Below are 11,679 nucleotides of genomic sequence, written 5' to 3'. Positions count from 1 at the left end.
ACTCTTGTTTGTCATCATCAAAAAGGGAAAAATTGTTGGAAATTGGTTTTGATAATTAACAAGCATGGTAGATATATCGGGGACATGTTCCTGCTGGGTTGGTCTTGCAGAGTGCTGGCACTTAATCTTAGCGGGAGTAGGATTCATTATCTTATTTCGTGTTTTATGACCTAATAGCCACCTAAATAATAGAGAATCTTGGTAAATCTTTATCGTTAACTTGGAGATCAAGTTTGTAAGGAAGGAGAGTTAAAAGTGGATTTGTTTTAGGAAAAGAATCATACTTTGTATACTTCCTTTATTCTCTAGGGTTAGGAGGGAGATCTTTAAGAAATTTATTTTGCACGAAATTGGTGGAAATTAAACAGGTCTTTTGCCGGAAAAGAATTAGAATTAGAGTAGGAAACAAATAAGGAAATCATGTAGTCATATATGGTAAGTTCTTTATGAAGTAGGTCTTTTATTATTTGTTCCCTTTTATGATTTGAACTTTTTATGCTACTAATGTGTTACCCATATGTAGTCCAAGTTTACCTCATTTTAGGCACGCACTTCCATTATTTTTTTAGAGTAAATTGAGAGAAAAATTAGAAGAAAAAAACGAGTTTAAAATTCTAAAGTGGATATTGAAGACTGGAATATGCAGAAGAACCAGACTAAAGAACTTGTTCCTTTGATACAATATCAAATTCATTGTACCTAGTCTAATTCATCGTATTAGGCTTATTGAGTTGTAATCTTATTTGGTTATATAAAAAGCATTTGAAGAGATTTTTCTCTGTGAGAAAATTCAAGTCTTAGGCTAGAGTTAGCTTGAGCATTTATTTACGATCAGAGTGGTTGTAGGCAGTCAAGTGGCTAGGATTTAGTCTCTTAGGTTATAAGAATTTTGTAACATGAAATTGCTCGTTGTTTTAGTGAAGTTTTTGTGCGAAATCCCAAAAGCGAGTCTTGGTTTTTACTCCCTTGAGCAAGGAGATTTTTTACGTAAAAATCTTCTGTTTATTTAAATTCGCACTTTACTATCTGAGTTGTATAACGAAGGAGCAGATATGAGAACCAAGTTCTTATACAGGTGTCTAAGTGGTGCACCAACTCAACAATTACCGGGCTCCGAATAATAATGGAAGTCTTTGCACCACAATTTGCAGCATCAAGTGCAATTTCCATGCCTGAATTTCCACTCCCAACCACTAACACATTTTTTGCCTTAAACTTTTCTCCATTTTTGTATTGAGTTGAGTGCATGATCTCACCATTAAAACTCTCTATTCCAGAAACATTAGGTATAAAAGCATCACCAAACTCTCCAGTTTCCACCACAAGAAACCTACCGGAATATTCCTTGACGTTGCCGGAATATTCTCCTCCATCATTCCTCACCTTGACAATCCATTTTCTAGTGGACTCCTCAAAAGCTGCAGTTTCAACATTTTTGTTAGTAATATAATAGGATATGAGGTGGGAAAAGGGATATATATATATATATATATATATATATATATATATATATATATATATATATATATGAAAGTTGACAAAATTGTTTAGGCAAATGAAGATTAAGACGATCAAATGAATATTTATTCCATATGGAAGCATAAAAATCTTCTTTTTTCAAGAATTATGTCAGGGATTGAGAGTTTGCTTAGATATGCAGCTGTTGCAATTCCAGATGGACCTCCTCCTACTATGATCCCTACTTGATTTTGTGTTACAATTTCGATATTGGTGGAAAAAAGGAGGTTAGAATGTGAAGGCAAAGACGTGTGTGTATATATATATATATATATATATGTATATATATATATATATAACTTACCACAATTAGATGTGAAGGCAAAAGACATGTTAAGTTTGGTTTTGTTATTGAAAAAATGAGTTTTTTAATATTCGTTCTCTACCGTATACAACAACAACAAACTCAATATAGTTTCACATGTGGGGTTTGAGGAAGGTAGTATGTAGGCATACCTTACCCCTACCTTTAAGATAGAGAGACTATTTCCGATATACCTTCAGCTTGTTCCCTAATCGTATGGATTCATAACTTATTCTTCAAACCTAGAGTCCAATCAATCGTTTTAAGTATAAAGTTTCGCAAAATATTGGCTGATTTCTTTCGATCATATCTCATTTTTAGTGGGCAAAATTATTCAGTATTGATGATATAAGGAACAGATCTTCGGTGGAAGGTTGAGGTGACTTGTCATTAAAAAAACCAAGACTCTAATCCAAACCTACTATCAATAATTTCATGCGCCGGCCACGTTTTATCTAATTCAACTTGTGGTTAATATATTGCTTAAAGAAATTAAAGATTCTGAAAGTACAAGGGGGGGGGGGGGGGGAATTGTTTTCTTTTTAAAAAAAATTATCACTACTAGTTGACTAGTTCTCTAACAGCTTGTTTGGATGGTTGTTACATATTGTTTCATAATGTATCGTATCATATTGTATTGTATTGTATCGTTTGATGAATATAATGTTTGGATGAATTGTGGTATTTTGCCTTCGTTTTCTGGTATCACGCACCAGTACTATAAGCCGAGAAGACTTTTTCCAGTTAAAATTTCAATACCTCAATTTTTTCCGGCGTGGGAAGGTTTTCCGATGATGAATTTTTCCTCCCAAATCTGAGTGTATTTTGCTTTGCTTATGAATAGATATTTTTGAGAGTTTAATTATTGTGTGAAAAGGATAGAAAGAGGAAAAAGAAAAACAGAATAAATGGAAGAAAAACGGTTAGACAAAGTAGCCGGTGGATGAATATCCGCCGGAATTAGAGAAGAAACGAAAAAAGAAGTAAAAGAAAAAGACAAAGAAAAAGGAAAAGGAAAAAAAAGTAAGAAAAAATAGTAAAAAAGCATAAAGAAAAATTTGAAAATTATTTTTTCTTGCTTCTCACTCTCCCAAGGAGAGTAAAATACACACACTCTGCCACGTCAGCTTTAAGGGTGCAAATAATTCTATTTTAAAATAGTTTAGGGGGTAATAAAATCCCGCAAAGGTAGAGTTTGTAGTTGGAAATTCGGGTATAGATTAGGGGGTACTTATGCATTTTTCTTAATTTTTTTGATAAATTTGATGCTTTAATTGAGAAGAATGTGATGGATGATGACTTTGAAATGGATATTACTGTAAATCAAGCTTCAAGTAAGAAAATATTCATGAGCACACATATTGAGGAACCAGCCAAGGGAACTGGTCTTGAAGTAGACTCCTCTACAGTTGGGCATGGTTTAATTAATCGGGGGAAATAAATTTGTGACATATTCATCAAAACACTGAACATCATTCATTTGAAAAGAATATGTTGGAACTTGGTTTGAGTAAAATCACATGTGTTTGCTGGAGTCTTCCCTCAATGATTGGCTAAGTATGATTTGTATTTGATGTATGCTAAAATAGCTTAAAATTATTCCCTAGTTTTATAGTGTAAAAAGTATGCACTCAGACCAAGATATAACAGTTCTGACAATGGTCTAATGATGTTATCCTTATTATTAAACATGGAGAGTCATTGGAGGTTGGGAAGAAACAAGCAGAAGAACCTGGTTCATCACTGTTGAGGTATGCATTTACTCACTCTAGGTAAATTCATGTTTTGCTTGCAGAAGCTATGTAGTCCTGTCTAAACTCCACTTAAAATTCATCTTCTACCCAGAACGTTAAAACTTTTTTAAGCTCCAACCTCACACGCATCTTAAACATTGTCAGCCATAAAACATGACGGGAGAAAAAGATGCAAATACAAACGGAGAATCCAAAGTTGAGGTTCATAAAGAGAATTGATCTAAGTGCATAGAAAATGATGCACATACTAAGGGGGAGCTGGAACTTATGAGTGAAAAAAATAAAAAACAAGGGGAAGAATATGTGTTTGCACAAAAGAGTGAATGGTGTCTGATTTTGAATATATTGAAAAGTTAAAAGCCTAGCCATTTAAAGGGTTGCAATGAATGGAATGTGAATCCCTTACACTTGTGCAAAAGCTCTATGTATTATGTATGGATAAAAGGGAGCATCAAATGAAGAAAAATCAGTTCCTTTGCACCTCTTCCAAAAAGAAAAAAAAAAGGAGGACTAAAAAGAAGAAGGTGAATATAGATTGTTCAAGTTCACTGGAACCAAAATAGTAAAAGGAGGAATTATTACTCCAGTTGAAAAAGGAGAAAAGAAAAACTTTTCATAATTCCTAAAACCCTTGAGCCTGGTCCTTTACACTTTTTCCTGTGAAATAAGTTCAATTCCTTTTTGATCCTGTGATATTTTGTTGAACATTCATGCTTTTTAGTTCTATGGTGATGTTGTAGTGCTTAACTGTTACATTGCAATTGGTTTTTGTTAAATTTAATTCCCACTTGCTTTGGTTTCACTACTTTTTGATGGCTAGTATCCTTAGATTAATGTTCTTGAGAGTGTTTAACTTGATTGTTTTTTGTGTAACCCCAACGGCCATAGGATTGATATTAAACTCTTGCTACATGTTTGACATACTGTTAGATATTGATATTTCTATGATGCCAAAAGGAGGAAGATTGAAATTTGTAAAAAAGTGGTACGAAAAATCTGGGTTAGCCCAGTTTCAGATACTCATGTTCTCATGTGTTGTGTGTGGGTTGATTGGGTTGATCATGCATGGATTATATGGGCTTTTGGATATGTTTGTTTGTCATCGTCAAAAAGGGATAAATTGTTAAGAATTGGGTTTTGATAATTTACAATTGTATCCAGTGAACGTGTATTGAGAACGAAGTTCTCATAGTAGTTGCTGAAGGTTCCTGCAAGGCAGTAACTTTTACACAAAGTTACTACAGTCCGATATTGCTGGAAAGGACTCATGTTTGTCATCATCAAATAGGAAAAATTATTGGAAATTGGATTTGATGATTAACAAATATGGCAGATATATTAGAGACCTGTTCCTGCTGGGTTGGTCTTGTAGAGTGCTGGCACTTAATCCTAGCAGGAGTAGGATTTATTTTTTGAGAGAGATATTATCTTATTTCGTATTTTATGACCTACTATCCACCTAAATAATAGAGAATTTTGGTAAATCTTTATTGTTAACTTGGAGACCAAGTTTGTAAGTGTGACGACCTGACCCGTCGTCTCATGAGTTACCGCTTCGTTTCCCCCATTTTCAGCTTCTTTATGCTTCATTAACCGTACCTTATGTGATTGAGTTGGTTCGGAGAGGTTTTGGTAAGAAATGAGATACTTAGTCTCTTTAAGAAAGGTTTGGTTTGGAAATGTCAACCGGATGTTGACTTATGAGTTAGAGGGCTCAGATGAGATTTTCGGTGATTCGGTTAGCTTCGGGGGATGATTTGTGACTTAGGAGTGTGATCGGAAGTGATTTTGGAGGACCGGTGTAGAATTAGGCTTGAATTGGCGAAGTTAGCATTTTGGCGAATTCCGGTTGATAGGTGATATTTTGATCCGAGGGTCGGAATGGAATTCCGAGAGTTGTTGTAGCTTTGTTAGGTGATTTTGAATGTGTGTGCAAAACTTTAGGTCATTCGGAGGTGTTTTGGTTGGGTTTTTGATCAATTGCGTGTTTCGGAAGTTTTAGAAGAACTTAGGCTTGAATCCGATGTAATTTGATGATTTTTATGTTGTTTGATGTGTTTTGATGATTGGAACGAGTTTGGGTGATGATTTATGGGTTGACACTTTTGGTTGAGGTCCCGGGGGCCTCGGGGTGATTTCGGATGGTCAAACGGACCAATTCTAGCATTTGGAAGTTGCAGATTTTCTAGCTGAAGTGCTGCAGAGATTTGGTCATTGCGATCGCGAGGGGGTGTCGCAATCGCGTAGAGGAAAATTGGGACGCTGGAACTTTGTTCATCGCGTTCGCACTCAGTGGCTCGCGATCGCATAGGTCTGAGAGCTGGTGCTTCGCGTTCGCGGAAGGATGCTCGCGTTCGCATAGAAGGATTTGAAGTCCCGTAATATTTGTTCTTCGCGTTCGCGTAGTTGTATCAGTTAGAGCATCGCGGTCGCGGATGAGGCACCGCGTTCGCGAAGGGTAAAATGGGTCAGTAGGATTTTTGTGCATCGCGAACGCGAGAAGGCCCTCGCGTTCGCATAGAAGAAATGGTCACCTGGGCAGAACAGTTTTAAGTCATTTTGTTCCGCGAGTCTAAGTTAATTTTCACCATTGTTGAGCATCCTTGAGAGCTTTTGAACGGGAATTGAAGAGGGTTTCGACTGGGATTGATTAGAGGTGAGTCCTATGATCTAAAAACATGATTTAATTGTAGAATCAACCTAGAAATTCATGAAAACTTAGCAAAAAGGGGAAGAACTAGGGCTTGAGTTTTGATATTTCAAATTGGGTTTTAATGGGTCATTTGTGCTCGGATTTGGGAGTTCTTGGTATGTATGGACTCGTGGCGAGAAAAGGAACCCGTTGATGTAAAAATTTTTGAGTTTCGAGAAGTGGGAACGGGGCTCGGGTTTTGCAAATTTCGTGATTTTTGATATTTTTCGATTCGTTTCGATTGGGTTATGTTCCCTTAGCCTATTGTGACGTATTCGTTGTGGTTTTGGTCAGGTTCGATGCGCAAGGAGGCCGATTTGAGAGGCAAGGGCATAGCGAGCTAGAGAATTGGCCGGCTTGAGGTGAGTAATGATAGTAAATGATGTCCTGAGGGTTTGAAACCCCAGATTTGCACAACGTAGTGCTATATTGAGGTGAAACACGCGCTTAATGACGAGCGCGAGGTTGTTTACTACTGGGGATTGTGACTTGGTCCGTCCCGATTGATATTTTTACCGCGTATTTGACTGAAATGTGTTTGTTATCCACATGATTTGGTCTCATTGCCATATTTTTTGCTTCATGCCGACTACTTAAATCCTTCGTGGACTTTTATCACCGTTTCCTCACTATTTTGATATATTACTTGAACTCAGTCCTGTTGATTAACACTGTTTTAAAAACTCAGCCACTTTTAATTGAATTTTGAGATTTAAATGATGCTTCCAATGTTGTTTGGGCTGAGCACTACTGTTTTACTGATGCCCGAGGGGCTTGTGATGATATCTGGACTGAGTGAGGCCGAGGGCCATATGTGAGTATATGCTAAGTGATATGAGATGCTTTATATGCCATGAGTTGGCTTGAGTGATGGGAGGCCGAGTGATGTGAGGCCGAGTGCTGAGTGATGATGCCACGAGGTGGCTTGATATAGCGCTTGGGCCGTAAGGGGCCCCTCCGGAGTCTGCACACCCACAGTGAGCGCGGGTACCCATATGATCTGAGAGTGAGCCCGAGGGGCTGATACTATGCTGAGTGACTGATACTGAGCCCGAGGGACTGATACTGTTCTGAGCGATTGATACTGGGCCCGAGGGGCAGCTTACTACTCACTATTTACTTGTTGTTTTACTTGATTTACCTATTTTTAAAAGGAGATTTCATTTGATTCTTTACGGTTTTACTACTTTAAGTGATTTACTGCCTGATATAGAATTGCCTTGTGCTTTTATGTGTTTTCATGCTTTCAGCCATTATTTATTATTATTACTCACTGGGTCGGAGTACTCACATTACTCCCTGCACCATGTGTGCAGATTCAGGCATAGCAGAGTCCGCACCTGAGCGCTGATCCTTCCAGACCAGTCAACGATTTGGAGTTACGATGTAGCTGTTGACGTCTGCAGCCCCTTGTCTCCCCTATCCTCTATCATTTATGTTTTCTTCAGACTATTGTATCGGATTTCATACTTTGTAGACTTATAGGAAACTCTATAGTAGCTCATGACTTGTGACACCCCGGTTTGGGCTGTGTCGGGATGGTTTCCCTGGTTATTATCGTTGTTTCCGCATTTATGGCTATCTTAGACATGTTTTAGATTTGTTAATGTTAATTAATTGTTTAAAAAAGAGGTATTTGCGTTGTTCTGGCTGGCCTTGTCTTCACGAGAGGCGCCATCACGACCGGGTTCGAGAATTGGGTCGTGACAGTAAGGAAGTAGAGTTAAAAGTGGATTTATTTTAGGAAAAGAATCATATATTTCCTATACTTCCTTTATTCTCTAGGGTTAGAAGGGAGATCTTTAAGTGATATATTTTTCACGAAATTAGTAGAAATTAAACATGTATTTTTCTGGAAAAGAGTTAGAACTAGAGTAGTAAACAAATAAGGAAAACCATGTGATCATATATAGTAAGTTCTTTATGAAGTAGGTCTCTTATTATTTGTTCCCTTTTATGATTTGAACTTTTTATGCTACTAATGTGTTACCTATATGTAGTCCAAGTTTACCTCATTTCAGGCACGCACTTCCATTATTTCAGAGTAAATTGAGAGAAAAGTAAGAAAAATGAGTTTAAAATTCTGAAGTGGATATTGAAGGCTGGAATGTACAGAAGAACCAGACTAAAGAACTTGTTCCTTTGATACAATATTAAATTCATTGTACCTAGTCTAGTTCATTGTATTAGGCTTATTGAGTTGCTTATTTACTTTGCTTATTTACTTATATAATAAGCATTTCAAGAGGTTTTTCTCTGTGAGAGAATTCAAGTCTTAGGCTAGAGTTAGCTTGAGCATTTTGCTACAATCAGAGTGGTTGTAGGCAGTCAAGTGGCAAGGATTTAATCTCTTAGGTTATAAGAGTTTGTAACCTAAAATTGCTCGGTGTTTTAGTAAAGTTTTTTTTTGAGATATCCCAAAGGCGAGTCGTGATTTTTACTCCCTTGAGCAAGGAGGCTTTACAAGTAAAAATCTTCTGTGTATTTAATTTCGCATTTTACTATTCCAGTTATTTAACGAAGGAGCAGATATAAGAACCAACTTCTTATACAGGTATCTAAGTGGTGCACCAGCTCAACAATTACCGGGGCTCCAAATAATAATGGAAGTCTTTGCACCACAATTGCAACATCAAGTGCAATTTCCATGCCTGAATTTCCACTCCCAACCACTAACACGCTTTTTGCCTTAACAATCTTCTTTTTCAAGAATTATCTTAGGGATCGAGAGTTTGTTTAGACATGCAGCTGTTGCATTTCCAGATGGACCTCCTCCTACTATGATCACTACTTGATTTTCTGTTACAATTTCCATATTGGTGAAAAAAGGAGGTTAAAATGTGAAGGCAAAGACATATATATATATATATATATATATATATATATATATATATATATATATATATATATATATATATATATATATTACCACAATTAGATGTGAAGGCAAAAGACATGTTTAGTTTAGTTTATTATTGAAAAAATGAGTTATTTAATATTTGTTCACTACCGTATACAACAACAACAACAAACTCAGTATAGTCTCACAATTGGGGTCTGAGGAGGGTAGTATGTACGCAGACCTTACTCCTACCTTTAAGGCAGAGAGACTGTTTCCGATACCCTCAGCTCAAGGATTGTTCCGTATCGTATGATTTAAAATTTATTCTTCAAACCAAGAGTCCAATCAATCATTTAAGTATAAAGTTTCGCAAAATATTGGCTGATTTTTGTAACGACCCGACCAGTCGTTTTGAGCATTTGCACTTCGCTCGCCAGTTCTCGGGAATGACTAGCCCCGTATGATGTATTATGACCTATGTAAATCATCGGTTTTGGTTTTCAGGATAATCGGAATAGATTTGGAAGAACAATCTCACATTGAAGCATTAAATTTGAAAGGTTTGATCAAATTTTGACTTTTTAGTATTCGGTCTCGGATTTGGAATTCTGTGATTTGGTTAGCTTCGTTAGGTGATTTTGGACTTGGGAGCGCGTCCAAAATGTATTTTGGAGGTCCGTGGTAGATTTAGGCTCGAATTAGCGAAATTGGAGATTTAGCATTTTTCGGTCGGCAGTGGAAATTTTGATATCGGGGTCGGAATGGAATTCCGGAAATTGGAGTAGGTCTGTTGTGTCATTTATGACGTGTGCACAAAATTTTAGGTCTTTTGGACGAGGTTTGATAGACTTTTTGATCGAATTTGGAATTCGGAAGTTTTGGAATTCTTAGGCTTGAATCCGAGAGTGATTCGATGTTTTTATGTTGTTTTGAGCGTTCCGAAGGTTGGAACAAGTTTGAATGATGTTATGGGGTGTGTTCGCATGTTTAGTCGGGGTCCCATGAGGCTCGAAGAAGTTTTGGAAGAGTTTTTGGAAGATTTTGCCGCTTTGAGCATAAGCATGTAATGATCCAAAGGTCCATTTTTAGTTCTAGAGTTCGAAATTTGATTTCGAGACTTCTGGAATTTTGACAATGAATTATAGGAGTGATCTGAAAAGTTTGGTCTAATTTCATCAAATCGTGATTGGGTTTTTGACGCGAAATATGAGTTAATTGTTTAACGAGCGAAATGGTATCACACTGAGCAAATAAGCTTCGAATTGAGTTTTGATTGAAGGGCTATGTTCGTATTATTATTTGTGACTCATAGGAACAAGAATCATCGAATTCCGAGTTTGTATGATGGAGTTAGAGCCTTTTTAGTGAAAATAAATATCGCTGGTGCAACAGGATCTGGTGCGCACCTTTAGCGACTAGATTTGGCACTTTTAGCGATGGGAATGGGGCTTTTAGCGACCTGAATCGTGTTTTATTGAGCTGTCTTGTTTTTTTAGCTCATTCCCACATTTTTGGATGAAAAGAACGCGGCTTGGGGCAATTTTTGAGCGAGAAGTCATGGGAAATCTTGAGGTAAGTCACTTGTGATCATTTCTACTCCATAATATTGAATTATCATTGAATAATCCGACTAGATTACATGTTTTTGAGGTGTAAATTGGGGATTTGGACCTAGGATAAGATTTGAAGATTTGGAGGCCGAATTGTTATCGGAATTTAGTAATTTTGGTATGGTTGGACTCGTGGTTTATTGGGTTGTCGGATTTTGTGATTTTTATCGGATTTCGAGACGTGGGCCCGGGGGTCGGGTTTGGCCAATTTTGGGATTTTTTATGTAACATGGTTATTTTCGAGTGGGCATTGTTCCCTTAGCATATTTTGATGGCATAAATCTATATTTGGTTAGATTTGGAGCAACTTTGAGGTGACACACACGCTAGATGACGAGCGTGGGGTCGTGCACCGTTGGGGGTTGTGACTTAGTCCGTCCCGTATGACTATTAAATCGCGTATTTGATTGAAAACTGTTTGATATTATTGTGTTTTGGGAAGTATTATCCTGTTGTGGGCTAAATGCCATATTTGGGCCTCGTGCCAACTGTTTTGGACCCTTAGGGGATTTTTACTACTATTCCTCACTGTTTTGACTTTATATTTATACTCAGTCATGCGGTATTCTACTGTTTTCATAACCCAGCCATATTTACTTCGTTTTGACATTTTAAAATGATATTTTGGGCAGCGCATCATGTTTTTACTGTTTTCCGAGTGGCTTGAGAGATTTCTGACTGAGTGACGCCGAGGGCCTGTGTTGTGAGGATATTGTGGAATCGGGTTGCGCGCCGCAGTAGTGTGGTACTGATTTATAATTATGAGGCCGAGGGCTTGATTTGTTACGCCACGAGGTGGCTTATTATAAGGCCGAGTGCCTGTTTGATTATGCCACGAGATGGCTTGATATTGCGCTGGGGCCGTACGGAGCCCCTCCCGGAGTTTGTACACCCCCAGTGAGCGCGGGTACCCAGTGTGAGTGATATGATGTAGATCGAGGGGCTGTTGTTGTTTCATA

At 37.5% G+C, this 11,679-nt stretch overlaps 1 pseudogene; it reads right to left on the bottom strand.

The window, feature by feature from the left end:
* LOC109226042 lies at positions 980–9,083 on the bottom strand (annotated as a pseudogene).

This window comes from Nicotiana attenuata, chromosome 5 (assembly GCF_001879085.1).
Source record: "Nicotiana attenuata strain UT chromosome 5, NIATTr2, whole genome shotgun sequence".
In the NCBI taxonomy this organism is placed as follows: Eukaryota; Viridiplantae; Streptophyta; class Magnoliopsida; order Solanales; family Solanaceae; genus Nicotiana; species Nicotiana attenuata.
The sequence above is the reverse complement of the archived record's forward strand: the minus strand, read 5'-3'. Positions and strand labels throughout refer to the sequence as shown.